The following is a 16,673-nucleotide window of genomic DNA, read 5'->3' as shown; positions in this document are numbered from 1 at the left end:
ATCTGTAAAGTAACTAAAGTTATTAAATACATGTAGTGGAGGAAAAGTTTACCTCTGAATTTGAATGGAGTAGAAGTAAAAAGCAGCAGAAAATGGAATAACTCAAGTAAAGTACCTCAAAATTGTACTTGAGTAAATGTACTTGGTTACTTTACACCACTGCTATTGCAATGCCATTGTGTGTGTGTGTGTGTGTGTGTGTGTGTGTGTGTGTGTGTGTGTGTGTGTGTGTGTGTGTGTGTGTGTGTGTGTGTGTGTGTGTGTGTGTGTGTGTGTGTATAGATGGTTAAGAGGAGACACAAATGGTTCTCACCAGTAACTTCCAGTAGTTGTTAACTAACATTACTTTTTCAAAAATGTTTTTAGGAAAACAATGCTAATACTACTTAAGAGAAATATACAGATGTAGAGTAAAAAAAAAAAAGAAGTGTCCTGGAACTATTACAACTCCTGGAAGCAACATTTAATACAACTAATAAAAAATATGCTTTTGCCTTAAGTATCTTGCCACAATTGTGTGTCCATTCCATCTAGTAACAAAAGGTGACAAACAGCACATTGTTCATAATTCAGCACTTTAAAGTCCAGACCTACCTTTTTAATTCAGATTTTAAAGCTATGTGTTAATCTGATTATCAACCGGGAAGGGGGAGAGATAGTATTGTTTCTATTTGTGAATTGTCAATGTGTTTTTGTGAAGCACTTTGTGTTACTACTGTGTATAAAAGATATGCCATATAAATAAAGTCAAATACAATATGTTGTCAAGAAGAAAGGGATAAAATATCTTTCTGAAAATGTAAATGTTTTAATCACAATGAAAATATATATAATCTACTTTGTTTCTGTCCAGGACAGGGTGGACACATGTTGGATGTCTGCTTGCAGTCTATACAAAAAACAGCCTGAGATCCATACAGGACTGTCTCAGAAAATTAGAATATTGTGATAAAGTTCTTTATTTTCTGTAATCCAATTAAAAAAACAAAAATGTCATACATTCTGGATTCATTACAAATCAACTGAAATATTGCAAGCCTTTTATTATTTTAATATTGCTGATTATGGCATACAGCTTAAGAAAACTCAAAAATCCTATCTCAAAAAATTAGAATAGTTCCTCAGACCAAGTAAAAAAAAAAGATTTATAACAGCAAAACACAATCAAACATTTGAAAATGTCCATTAATGCACTCAGTACTTGGTTGGGAATCCTTTTGCACGGATTACTGCATCAATGCGGCGTGGCATGGAGGCAATCAGCCTGTGGCATTGCTGAGGTGTTATGGATGCCCAGGATGCTTCAATAGCGGCCTTTAGCTCATTAGCATTGTTGGGTCTGGTGTCTTTCAGCTTCTTCTTCACAATACCCCACATTTTCTCTATGGGGTTCAGGTCAGGGGAATTTGCAGGCCAATCGAGGACAGTAATGCCATGGTCAGTACACCAGTTACTGGTGGTTTTGGCACTGTGGGCAGGTGCCAGATCATGCTGGAAAATGAATTCCTCATCTCCATAGAGCTTTTCAGCAGACGGAAGCATGTAGTGCTCTAAAATCTCTTGGTACACAGTTGCATTTACTCTGGGCTTGATGAAACACAGTGGACCAACACCAGCAGCTGACATGGCTCCCCAAACCATCGCTGACTGTGGGAACTTCACACTGGATTTCAAGCAACTTGGATTTTGCTCCTCTCCAGCCTTTCTCCAGACTCTGGCGCCTTGACTTCCAAATGAAATACAAAACTTGCTTTCGTCTGAAAAGAGGACTTTGGACCACTGTGCAACTGTCCAGTGCTTATTTTCCTTAGCCCAAGTCAGACGCCTCTTCCGTTGTCTTGAGTTCAGAAGTGGCTTGACCATGGGAATACGGCTATTGTAGCCCATTTCCCGGACACGTCTGTGAACAGTGACTTTTGATACCTGGACTCCAGCTTCAGTCCACTGTCTTTGAAGCTCCCCCAAATTCTGGAAGCGACTCTTCTTCACAATGCTGTTAAGGCTGCGGTCATCTCTCTTGGTTGTGCAGCGTTTCCTGCCACATTTCCCCCTTCCAACAGACTTTTTGTGGATGTGCTTTGAAACTGCACTCTGTGAACAGCTTGCTCTTTGAGAAATTTCTTTTTGTGTCTTACCCTCCTGATGGAGGGTGTCAATGACGGTCCTCTGGACAGCAGTCAGATCAGCAGTCTTCCCCATACTTGTGATTTAGTTTACTGAACCAAGCTGAGTGTTTTTCAAGGCTCAGGAAACCCTTGCAGGTGTTTCGAGTTAATTAGACGATTCAAGTGATTCGTTGAACACCCTACTAGTATACTTTTTCATGATATTCTAATATTTAGAGATAGGATATTTGAGTTTTCTTAAGCTGTATGCCATAATCAGCAATATTAAAATAATAAAAGGCTTGCAATATTTCAGTTGATTTGTAATGAATCCAGAATGTATGACATTTTAGTTTTTTTAATTGCATTACAGAAAATAAAGAACTTTATCACAATATTCTAATTTTCTGAGACAGTCCTGTATAATAAAATCACTATGAAGTGACACCACTCATGACGTCTGAAAGGGCGAAACCCTGAAGTTTTGATCACCTGAATTTTTGGATCCAATCCATATTTCCAAAGGTATCAAAAGAGCTTGCCTCCTCCTACTCCTGCTTCACATCTACAGCTCTTTCGATCGCTGTTGGTCTTCCATTTTCCTCTTTACAGCACCAGCCACCATGAGCAAGCTAGAGAGAGGCATGGGCTTCCCAGGAGGACGGAAAGAAAACCCTCACCAAAAGCGACTCAGGAAGAAAGCCCTCAGGATTACAAAACACCTGAGCTCTGTAAAGAACATCCACAACATTCACCTGTTTGCATCTTGCTATTTATTTATCTATACATCATATTCCATTTATGTGTATTTAGACTCTTCTTGCACTATTACTATTTTATTTGTATTTACTTGCACATCTTACAACATTCTCTTGCTCTATTTTATTTACATTCTTTTATTTCTTGAACTATTGTATTGGTTTTATTTGTTGTATGTTCTATATATATATTATGTTGCATTGTTGGAGGAGCCTTGGACTTCAGTTTTTCATTGCCATATCTACAATGTAGCTACTGTGCATATGAAAATAAAGCCTCGGATCTTGAAATAATTGATAAACATGCAGACACATGAGTTAAGAAAAATATGCGTAATCAGGATGATCAGGGCACTTCTGAGACAAATAAAATACAACCAAAGTATCTAATATAGAAGATGAAAGACATCAATAAATAATTCAAAACACTGGTACCGATATTTCATGGTGTGCGATAGAATCTTTTTTAAAGCACTGTAGCAGGGGATCAAATAGCCTGTCATGTTTGAACAATCACTAGATTTCCTGTCTAAGTAGGGCATGCACACAGGAGGTTCGATTTGTGTTAGTTAGCCTACTAGCCGTGGTGTGATTGCTCCATCCTAAGCTTTAAAGGACACTGTTTCAGCACACAGTTTGCAGAAATCTCAAGCGTGTGGTCAGAGCAGTGGCTTTGTATCAGATGCAGTGCTTGAATTGGGCCGGTACTCACCAGTACGCAGTACCGGTACTCAGCCGCAGGCAATATATATTGTAAACGCAACGCAGCGCAAATGTGGGTCTGACTCTGCCTCACAGAGGGTGACTGGCTGTCTACATGACGTGGCCTGCCGACATTGCCACTTTCATACAGATCATACACTAAAGCCCTCGATTGGTCTCTGTGTGTCATTCAAGCTCGGGAGGGTGTGTGTTGGTGTATGTGTGGCGCGAGCGAGCGAGAAAGCGCGCGCACCGGTTACGTGTATTGTTGTTAGCATCTGGTGCTAGCTAGCTGCGCTAACGGATATAAGGAGCTGTTAAAACAACAAGGTGGAGGGAGAGTCCTTTGCTGTCAGACTGAGAGGCTGATAACTACAGCTCTGGTGAGGTAAATTACTCTCTGAGTCTTTAGATAGTTAACTTAGTTTAAGTTATCTCAGTGGGTCTCAAACGGTTCGGTCACCATTTATGTAAACATATATTTCCATTTGAGGGGGTAGTGATAAATAAAAATATGCATGAATAATTCAAACAAAATGTTAACTAGGTGAAAAAAGGTAAGATAAAGTTGTTGAGAGCTAAAACTAGTCTTTGCTGTTGCCTCAAAGAGGAGCAGGGGGGAGAGGAGGGAGACAGGAGAGGCCGATTCAGGAGCCCAGACACACTCACAACTATAAATGAACCAAAAACAAATAAATAAACAAGTTTCAATGTTTTTTCATATTGGATATTGTATGTTATTGGTTATGGCCATGTACTTATGATTTTATGATTATTTAAATGTATAAATTTTTGTTTCATATGGGTGTAGTCTCTTTATTTCCCCCTCAAAATGCACCAGATTGATGCATTTAAGTCCAACATTTAAAAAAAAATCTTACCGGGGGAGCATGCCCCCGGACCCCCCTATAGGATTTGAGGCCCGGCCCCACTGTTCCCAAATAGATTTGCAATTTGTTTTTAAATAGTAATCCATCTCCATATGTTTCTTTTTGGGGAGTAGATTTAAACTAGAGGGCTATCACTTTGTGCAGCAATGCTATTGACAAATAAATCCAGAAAAATGGCACATAAAACTGGTAGTGGCCTCAGGGACGAGGAGTCATTTAACCAGCCAGGAGTCAAGCTTTACTTTCTTTTATATCCATAAAGAAAAAGTAAATCTGTTTACAGTGGTTTCATTATGGATGTTGAGAGGTATCCATATATCTCTTCATTTTGCTCTCAAATTGCACCAGATTGATGCATCTAACTTCAATATTTTAAAAAAAATGTTCCCGGGGGAGCATGCCCCCGGACCACCCTAGACTAGAGGGTGTCAGGTCCACTCCCCACTTATAAAAATAGCACTTTACCACTGCACCCCCTCTAATCTCAGATGCACCCTGAGTCATTTTGTTTAAGTACAGTGAGCCTTTCTGAAATATACAGTAAAGAGACAAACCCACCAGCATTATAGGATATACTATGACTTTGTGCCAAATACTTGTTGCTGATTTAGAGTACTGGCACCTTTTTTATTCCAATTCAAGCACTGATCAGATGCAACAGTGATGAGCCGCTCACACAAAGTACGTCAACACACAGCTTCTTGCCGACACAGCGGTCTCACACATCTATTTCCATAGGTGTTATTCAAAGTCAAAGTGGGGGCATTGGGAAATACACAAAAGTGGATATTTGGCCTGCGTTTTGTGTATGCATGACTATTGTAAAGCAGTTGGAAAGTAATGCACTTTGTACATTAAAATCGCATTTTTATAGTTCCTTTCTGGTGATGGAAGTAGTAGTAAAAAGCACAATTACACAAGTGCTGAACTTAATTATAAATATTAGAACCAGAAGTTAACTTTATTGGCAGAGAATTTGTATACATACGTGGAATCTGCCTCTTCTGTTGAAGTAAATGGACAGAAAAACACATAAATCTACTCACAGCTGAATAAAAAGCTTCACAGAGGGGGGAGTTGGAAAAGGAGTGAGTCAATGTATTTGTGCAGCCTGTTCTGACATGTATATCTTAATGGAGGTATAGCTTAGCACCAAGGTTTCCGAAATGAATGTGTTCCTGTCCTTTTTGATGGCCAATCCAAACCATACAGTGAACACACACTGAATAACTGCAGTGCAGAAAGGAAGTCAAGAGGTGTAGACTAGAGGTTTTCAATTTGCTTGAGTATTTTCTGCTCATGTGACTTTTAATTTCTACTCCACAACTCAGAGGGAATAGGTATAATTCTTTAGGGCCATTTACTTTGGATTTGATAGACTAAAAAATGAAGCAAAATAAGTTCATTCATCGAACAGGCACCCTTCAAAAACACGTCTGTTTTTTCTAACCTGGCTCCTAGATGGTTGAATGAGCTCCCCATTGACATCAGGGGGGGAAAGCCCTTTAAAGAGTTAGCCTTGGCCTTGTATTAAATTCACCAGCATTTACATGGTAATGCTTGCTTGAAGTGAAATATATCTGTACTTTCCATTTTGTTTGGAGTTTGAATCTCTATGGTTTTTGCACTTATTGTAAGTCTCTTCGGATAAAAGCGTCAACCAAATAAAATGTAATGTAATGTAAACAACGTGAATTGCCCCTTGCGGATAAATAAAGGGTTTTATTCTTATTATTGAAGTGGAATAGATTAGATGTTTTAGATTCAAATGTATTGTCATTGCACAGAGTTCAAGTACAAGCACAACAAAATGCAGTAAGCATCTTACCAGAAGTGTAAAACAAGTGCAGTGTTACATTTCCCTTTTCTTACTTTTGTATAATTTTTGCAGTACTTTTACTTGTAATGGAGTATTTCACAGTATGCTTTACTTCAGTTAAGCATCTGAAAAGGATAAAGGATCGGAGTCGACCTGCATTCTAATCAGTCAGGTCAACCCTTTATTAGCAGGGAGCTCTGGCCGAGTGACACACTTCCTCCAGCTGGGACTGTTGAGTAACAGAAGCCCTCTGCTGCCCTCTAGTGGCAGACCCAAAACAGATCAGAGGTTCATCTTAAAGGTGGGGTCGGTAATTCACTTCAGAAACATTTTTTGTATATACCATGGAATGCTCTTAACATCCCGATAGTAATGAATAAATTAAATGCTTTGACAATAAATATGTAAACATATTTCATCTGTGGAAGCCGTGGTGATGTAAAAAGCACGTCCAATTATCTGCCCGGCCCGGGGGAAATAATTGGATGGCCTACCTGCCTGTCAGCCTTCCATCTCGTGCACAAACTTATCTCGTGCCCTCATTGGTCATGTCCGCGTTCATGTGTGTTGGAGGAGGGGCTCTGTAAGGAAGTCTGAAGGAAGGGGCAGATTTTTTTCGGTTGTGTACTTTAAAATTCTGGCGCACTCGAGCTGGTTTCTCCATTCTTACCTATAGTCTACCTACCTTTAAGGTAAATCATGTACTTTAACTCCACTACATGTATTTAATACCTTTAGTTACTTTCCAGACTTGGATGAATGATGTGAATTCTAATCAAGTCTTAAATCAGACTTTAGTTCCACCTGGAGTAAATTCACAAGCTACCCTGCAGTATACAAAGCCATTAAAACTACCTGCACCTTTACCAACTTTGATAACACTTTCATGATCGATCTTTATAAAACATATATATATTATTCCGAAATGGACCAATCTGCACAATGACTACTTTTACTTTTGGTACTTCAACTATATTTTGATGCTGATACTTTTGTACTTTTACTTAAGTAACATTATGAATGCAGGACTTTCACTTGTAACAGATAATTTTTTTGTTAACTTTTACTCAAGTTCAAGACTAGAGGACTTCTTCCACTTCTGCAGATTACATGTAACGAGGAATCTGGATGGAAAAAAAAGGTATGTGTATTTGATTACAATTATACTACAACAAGTAATCAGATTACTGTTACGTTTTTTATTTTTTAAATGCGTGAGTGTTCCAATACATTTTGGAATAAATATCATAGACATACTAAATACGTTTTCTTCGTGGTTTATATTTAGGCTACTTTTATTTTAAATATATATATATATTTGAATGCAGTAGGTGGAGACCGGATTTATTAAACAAAAATACTGCATTTGATGAATGTATTAAGCTTAAACAGCTGTTACTGTTGCTACATTTTTATATGATATATCTTTGTTTCTTCTTTTCCAAGATTACATTGTAACATACACTTAATTAAAATGCATTCTGTTGTTATTTATTTTCACTGGTTATTATTTGCATTGCATTCGATATTGAGGTAATCCAAAATAAACATAAAGTAATCATTCATTTTATATGTTGACGCTCAGAGTAGGTCAAATCTTTTTTTACATGTTAGTCATTGTAACAGATTACATTTTTAAAGTACCCATCCCAGCCCTGGTTATTTGTAATAATCTATCATTCCTGCCACCCTGAATGACCTGGATTCATCCCGTTCTCTGTGAATGGAGATGGTTTGGCTGAAGGAAGGCCTCACGGCTGCTGAGTGGAACGTGGCCGGCCTGTAATCGGATTGTAAGGTCATTAAACTCCCACTCAACACTCTCCTCTCTGCACTTACTCTCTCTCTGGGGGCATTATGGGGGCTTATGGGGATTAGGTCTCCAGCAAGGAGGACAATGGAGCAGTGGATTCAGGAGGTTCAGGTGAGAAGAAGTGTAGTGGGGCACGGAGTTCACTGTATTTGACCTTTAGGACACATATAATAAACACTAAACACAGTTTTTATTTTTGTTGAAGAAAATAGACTAGACTTAACTGAATAAGTAGACTGATATAGTCTTGTTGCCAGCATAGTGAACCCGGAAATGTTGAGTACCCCAACGTTTATGATTGAAATTTATAATTTGATAACTTGCATATGTTGGTCAATTTGCACAATTAAGTAGGAATTATAGCCGATAAAATTAATTCTTGGCAGATTTGGAACATTTTGGACTGGTTTGGGGGTTATTAAGGATGCTGAATCCATTTCTGAACATTTTCAGGATGACAAAAAAAATTGAAGTTTTAATCACAAAGTGGCCTAATTTGTACTCTTGGATTTTGACAGATATTGCCATCTTTAAAAAAATATAGTTTTTTTAAACTATAACTATCTATAGAATTTACAAGTGAAAAGGACTTTGAGCAAGTATTTTGTGTCTTTTTTGACAGTATAAAATCACTTTGATGTCTATTTACTCTATTCTGTTCTTACTACATTATTACCAATAAGTAATGTGAACAGGAGCACTAACATATTATTATATTATTATTTGTATATCTGTTCTCTTTGCATTTTAATAAAGTATATGGGCATGCAACAACGTTAATAAAGTAAAACATATTATTAAACTCAAATCATCATCAAATTAAAGCATACAAATAATAATAATAAAGAAATATATAAAGTAATAAAGTAAATGTTATTTTATGGCCTATTGCCTCAACATTATAAGCTATTCTTTTTTAGGCTTTGAAATTTGGTTGAACGCTCTGGGCAACTAAACTAAATGGACCTTGCACTTAGAATAGCAACCACAGATAGTCAAGTCAACAAAATATCACCATGCCCAAGACTTTAAAAAGCCTGTATTAGCCATAACAAATGGCATTATTAATTGTTAATAAGTCTCTCTTTAAAAGCACACTGACTCATTTTGGAGAAGTGCCAATGCAAGCTATTTTTGGTTAGAGGTTTACACACACACACACACACACACACACACACACACACACACACACACACACACACACACACACACACACACACACACACACACACACACACACACACACACACATTGCATGGCTGGATCCACGTGAGGAGGTGTGCAGCAGTTATGAATCCCTCATTCTGTTTTAGAGCCACACATGTGGGGTTATATGAGCTGAAGGGTGTCCTGCTGACTCTCAGCAGGAGGAGCACGACAAACACACTGCTGCTCTTTGTCTCCCAACTTTAACCCAGTGTGTTTTCTTTGTGGACTGCAGGAGTCATAGGGCGTCACTGGGTTCTACTGAACGTCTGCAATATGTCTGTTACCATCCAAAAGCAACACGTTTGTTTGACCTGACGTCACACTGAAAGAACGGAAACATCACTTTAATTAAATGTATTATGTCAACAAATTCCATTTCATTGTATTAGGTTAGTTGAAAGCAATAAGTTGAACCTAATATTGGCGGTATAAATGGAGAGGTTAACATAGATTTGATGAATACATATTTCTCGCAGGAGGTGGTAGAGACCAAACCAGAGTTAATGTGAGAGTGAGAATGTGCTGGGTCATATTATACGTGTTTTAATGTTTTTAATGTAGTACACTATGTTTATATGTTTCTGTTCCTTTGGTATATTGTTTTATATTTTATGTCTGCACCATGACATCAAGTCAAATTCCTCGTATGTGTGAACCTGCCTGGCAATAAACCTGTTTCTGATTCTGATTCTAAAGAGCATTCTTTTTCATGTTGTATATTTTCTAGTGTGTAGATACTTTTCTGAATGTCTTTTTTAATTAGAATATAATACAGTATGTATTGTTTTACACTTTAAATGTTTTATGTTTATTTGTATTTTATTCTATTTTTAAGAAACTTTATAATTCGTGTACATTGACTGTCAAAATTCTGCTGTGATGTATGTATGTATGTATGTATGTATCTATCTATCTACTCTTCCTAAATTAATCAATGGCAATGTTTTTTGACAAAGGAGTGTAGCTATTTGCTCTAGGGATTGCAATCTAAAGTCTGTTGAATGGATTGCACATTGATGGCGCCCCAGGATGATTCCTAACAACTTTGGTGATCTCTTGACTTTTTCTCTAGCGCCACCAGCAGGTCAAAGTTTGTACTCCTTCAGTGAAATGCCATATTAGAAGTATCAATAAAGACACTTTGAGCCCAATGAAAACCATGTGACACGTCTCTTCATACCACAGACAGTTGCTGAGTAAGGCTTTATGTTTATAATGATGCATGCCTGGAATCATTTGTGTTCGTTTTGCATTGCAAAAGAGGAGGAGAACCTGGGAGGGTGATTTGCCAAACAAAGGCTGTGTAATGAATCCCTTTTTCCTTCAAACCTGTCTTCCCAGAATATCATGTTGTGTGTGTAGCGTGGAGGATTGAGTCTGGGCCAGAACTTATACAACAGCATTCCTTTCAACTTAGTGTCAAAGAGGACACTTCTGTCAAACAGGAGGCTGGTATCTGTAGACTAAAGACTTGTCTCCACGGATGAATTCTGACTTCTGAAGACGGCAGAACCAGACAGATGCTTTTTTAAGAAAAATCCATGTGTAAGAAGCTTTAAAGTGGCTCTTAAGTATGAAAGTGAGGGAACAGACACACACATCAGCTCTCATGACAGTAGTGTCAGCACTGTCACCTTTGACCTACACTCATGATAAGCACTGAAAAGACTGAAGCGTCGTCTTTAATTAAATGTATTATGTCAACAGATTTCACATAACTGTATTAGGCTAGTTGAAAGCAATAATATTAAGTTGAACCTAACATTTATTTATTTAAACTTGATATTATTTATTTTAACTAACCAAATACAGTTGAGTGAAATATGTTGACATAATACATTTACTTAAAACCAACATTTCTGTTTTTTCAGCGTGGGAGCAGGGGCAATTGTGCAGGAACTTATTATGATATTAGTCCCACCCTTATTTTAATTATGATCTTGGAATATAAATGAAAACATTTTCTATGGCCAAGGCTTGTAGTAAATGGGCCCGAGGCGTGATTGCTCTATTATATAATTATGTATGAAATGATCCATCAAATGCACTCACTATGATTGCAGTGTCACACGAGAACATGTGACACAGCAGCTGATCTGGGTAATGGCCTTGATTTTCACAGCTGAGCGTTAAGTTGAAACCATTGGAAGTGATAGATAAATGTAGCTTTGTTAGTTTTTTATGAGTGGACATTCAGTCACAAAAAAATCAAGAACATGATAAATATGGTATAGGCATACTTCTCCAAATGTGTTATTCAGTCTTTTACAGTTATTCTTTCTGACTTAAATAACTAACAGGAGGAAAACAGTGCATTTGTAGTGGATTATTTTGATTTGTCGATCAATACACATCTGTAGCTCATTCGTGTATTTGTATTAGTTTTCAGAGAACTATAGAACAGAGGAGTAAGATTCACATTACATTCATTTTTCATTTTGATGATCGCGTTTTCCTTTAACTACGTTCCAGTGGTGGAAATAACTAATTTACTCAAGTACTGTACCCACATTGTGAGGTACAAGTACTTTACTTAAGTTTTTCATTTGATGCTACTTTATCATTCTGCTCCACTACATTTTGGCCGAAAATATTGAACTTTTTACATTTATTTGACAACATTAGTTACTTTTGCAGGTTTATATGATTAATACAAACATTAAATAAACTAATACAGTACTATTAAGGATGAAAATGCCTGGCAGTATAAAAAGTTATTCATGTTTATGTCATCCTTTAACCGCTGCAAAATTAAAATGATGGACCACAGAATAATGCATCACTAATTATGAACCAGTCATATATTATTTTTTTCAAAAATTGACACTATGCATAATGAGCACCTTTACTTTTACTTATAGAAAAATATAGGTATAAGTATATTTTGATGCAAATAATGTTGTACTATTACTTAGGTAACATTTTGAATGCAGAAACTGAGTATTTTTAGACTGCGATATTCTTACTTTTACTATAAGAGCTGACTGAAAAAACGGAAACATTGATTTTAATTAAATGTATTACATAAACAAATTTCACGTCACTGTATTAGGTTAGTTGAAAGCAATAATATTAAGTTGAATCTAATGTTAGTTATTTTAACTCAATATTATTGCTTTCAACTACTAACCTAATACAGTTATGTGAAATCTGTCGATATAATACATTTAATTCAGTTTTTCAGGGAACTTCTTCCACCACTGCTACATTCATTCACATGTAAATGTAGAAACATCAACTCCAGATTGTTTTAGGCTCCTTCAAATGTACTTTTTTTAAATGTTTAAGCAGGATCTGATCAAAGAGAAAGAAAAACAAACTTTCTTCACTTTGTATACCCATTGAAACATTAATCAGTAATCATGCATGATGCAGACAGACAGCAGACAGGTTAACAGAGGGGCGTGGGGCCGTGCTATTTGCATTGAGAGCACATTCATGCCTGTACTGTGCTGATAACAGGCTCTCTGTGGATAGACTGTGACCGCATGATGTAATCCACATTTTCCTGCTTATACTGCCGCTTGCCTGTGATGTAAAATTTGGTGCACCATCTTGATGAGAACAGGACTGCTCTCTGTATTATACACACAGAGTGAAACACATGACAAGGAGACTTTGTCCTTTCTTTATCGTCAGTCAGCATAGACACGTTTGCACATTGTCGGAGCCAGTCATCAGATATATGAATTCAATGAACGTTTTTGGACGTGCAGAAATGTGTTAAGGCCTCCAGATGAGCGGTTTACATCGGTTTGATACATGCACATACACAAATCAGTAGTTTAAATCCCTTGACAACCTCCGACATTGCTGATCCATATTATTCAGGAACATTCCGGCTATGTTTCAAATGTTTGCTTTAACAAGATCTCCGTATCATAAATCATAATTGATCTGTGTCTGTGTGTATTATTTCCGTTTGGCTTAATGATGGTTAGAAAAGGATGATCATTTGTGTTAACATTTCATTCTGAATAGTTAATTGCATGAAATGATGAGCTATTATGTATCTTTGACGGTGTGCGTGCAGACCCCAGGAAGAATGGCCAATGCTCATGCTAGTGCTGATGGGGATATTAATAAATAAAAAATTACCTACTGACAAAAACATTTGTATGAATTCCCATTTTTACCATATTGGTCAGAAATGATGGGATCCAACAAGCCATTCTGATTTGGCCCCTCTTTCTATATCACAATCAGGCCTATTAATCTCAAGCCATGAATCAACAAATACCTTAGCAATTTTTCTCGTGAGCCAATCAGAGTGGACTTTTTCTGGAGGGTGGTTTAAAGAGACAGGCACCAAAACCAAGAGCCTAAGCCACCAGACTTATTGATCTGTATCGACTGGTATCGACTGACCTACTGACCGATCTCCCTGCTGCAGTGATAATTGAGTAACAACGCAAATCATCCTTTTTAGATCATGTGTTAATGAGTTTTTCTGAAAACAGATAAAGACAATAGTGCATGTTTACAAGTGCAGTTGACCTTTAACACGAGCCAGTAGACAAAGCATCTGTCAGGCTGGAAACCGTCACATACCTACTGCAGAACGAACTCAGTGACCTCAAGTAAGTTCCACTGCTGGCGGTGGTAAACAGTGTCGCACAAAGATGGAAACTATAAGGTGATCCTGTTGATCAGAATGTTATGAGAATCATGTGAAACGCTTCTCTACACCACAGACACCGCTAGAAAATAAGGATAGCAAAGGAATGCATAAAAATCAATAATTGGATCAACTCCTATACTTTAAATTATTCAAAATGAACCTGAACTTAACACATAACTAGGGCTGCCACAAAATATGTTTTCATTATCTATTCATCTCTCAATTATTTTCCCAAGTGACCAATAAAATGTCAGAAAATTGTGAAACATATTGTTTTGTCACTCCAATCCTCACATTTTTTATTTAATACGATATTAAACAGGAAAAGAAAACAGAAAATATCCATATTTTTAAGCTTTAAAACAGCATGTACGTTGATTTGTGCATGAAAACTTACTTTGTCCAGTAATCAATAACCAAAATGATGGCTGTTAATACAAGTTTGAAGCCATGTTATCTATGCAGGACACAGCATGACAACAGCAACAAAGGAGAGAGGATTGTAAGAAAGTACATACAAGTAGTTGTACGTTCAGCAAAGTGGATCTACAGCTGTTCTCATTATCTTTCTGAATTTCCTGAGGTAAGGTATGGTACATGGCTTGGTGCCAGAAAAGATTTGCGCAACAGGGAACAAAACATCACTCAGGCAGGCTGTTACACTGTTACATCAGTCTGTAATGAGAGGAGATCTGAGTGCATGTGCCACCAGGCATGCAGACAGAGTCCAGACAGAGCAGAATGTGGTAAACAGATTTGGAGACAAGAAAGAGGAACCAAAGTCATGGCTTAGCTCGGGGCGGGATCTCTTTCTTCCTCAAAGATCCTGATTAGTCTTTGTTAATAATGCCCCATCTGTGATTGGTCTCTTCCTGGGAAAAGTATTTAAATTCTGTAAAAATGATTATTCCTGAGAAGTGTGTCAACTTAAAAGGAGGTGAGAATTGTTTGTCACAATAGCATTAGTCCTTATGATGAATCCTGACATGTGACTGTCTTTGTCCAGGTGATTTTAATGAAGTCCGTCTAGATAACATGTGATTAACTTCTGTTGTCTGAAACTCTTACTAGTAAAACTGAAAACATAAAAGCCCCCCGACCCAGCAGATTAAAAAAAAAACATGAGCTAAAATGTTCTTGACGCCTTTGCAGGTTTTGAACCACCCATGTATTTAGACTTACGTAAATTGGAGTAGCGGAAAAAAATCATAGCTTTGAGTTTGAAAATGCTTAAAAGGTTGTGTTAGGACACAGAGAAAATGTAAACAAGTCCCAGTGTACAATATACCACATGTCTAAAGTTATAAAGCTTGTGAGCTATGAGGAATAAAGCATTTACCTCAGTGACCAACCCTGCCGATGATAATCAGCTTCACCTCAGATAGCATGTGAACCTGCTGTGAAGGTGCAAAGTAACACTAAAGCTTCGTGGGACACACTTATCTTACAGTACACAACCTTTGAGTGAAATCACCTAGAGGCCCCTTCCCCCATCTATAGCCCCCTTCCTGGGAGAGGATTATGGTGCATCTTTTAGCCATGCCATCTGCTCCAAATTGACTTTCACTTAACAAATGAGTAAGCTGTTGGAGCAAACAGCAGTGCTGATTTAGAAGTTTCTCTGTGGATGTTATGTTGTTGCATGTGATGTGCCTGAGGCGGAAGCGGAGGTTCAGAGGAGATGTTATCAGTGACAGGATGATGAGGAAAACACTTCCACTTCGATCAGGCCTCAATGCAGTCATTTGTGTTTCGCCTTAGCTAAAGATCAAAAAGCAGTACTCAATATTATTCTGCTGACTCTGATGGACCCTGGGAACTGTAGTTAAATACTTGCCTGTATAACCTGCCAGTTGCTGCCTCACTTAGACACACCTCACTTCCTCTCTCCCTTTATTTAGTTTTCTGCTCTCATTTGCACGTGCACACTCTCCTGTCCTCTTTTGTTTTCACACACTTACCTCAAACTCAAACCCATGAAGATAATAACGCCTGCTAATCGAGTAGGCAATGCAGCATCGGGTTGTGTGTGTGTGTGTGTGTGTGTGTGTGTGTGTGTGTGTGTGTGTGTGTGTGTGTGTGTGTGTGTGTGTGTGTGTGTGTGTGTGTGTGTGTGTGTGTGTGTGTGTGTGTGTGTGTGTGTGTGTGTGTTGTGCCAGGAGCACAAACAGCTGGTCAATAGCCCTTGACTCGTCTCTTCCCACCAGAGGTCATGACCCTATAGGGGCCAGAGGGCATTTGAAGTGTGCCACACTATGGACCCTTGATCGAGCCTAAAGAATATGCACCACCCACAACATACACTCACACATATATACACTTAGTGAAATTCATCTGTGAAAAGCAGTTGTATTGTTATTTAAAAAAAGATGTAGGACCTATAACTTATAAAAGGTAATACTTATACAAATGGCACAATTGCACAAACATTTGTATTTCTGTTGTGGTTTAACTTTAATAAATGTGTGTTACATGTTGACTACGTTTATTAGGTGTGTACACCTACTTGGTAGACTATAAGATTATTATTATTTATCATAGAAACATTAAAAAGAAAAATAATGAAAATTGACAAGTCTAGTCATATTGTATTGTGTACGCTATATTGTGTATTTAATAATAAATATTAGTGTGTTTTTTCTTTTGAAAACCTTTGTGTGTGTCTCTTTTTATTTTAAGAAATTATCATAACGTTGACCCAAGAGAGAATATTAGGTCTCTTATTTAATGTGTAATACTGACTTTAATCTGCGCAT

Source organism: Notothenia rossii, assembly GCF_949606895.1.
Source record: "Notothenia rossii genome assembly, chromosome: 3".
NCBI classification, from domain to species: Eukaryota; Metazoa; Chordata; class Actinopteri; order Perciformes; family Nototheniidae; genus Notothenia; species Notothenia rossii.
The sequence above is the reverse complement of the archived record's forward strand: the minus strand, read 5'-3'. Positions refer to the sequence as shown.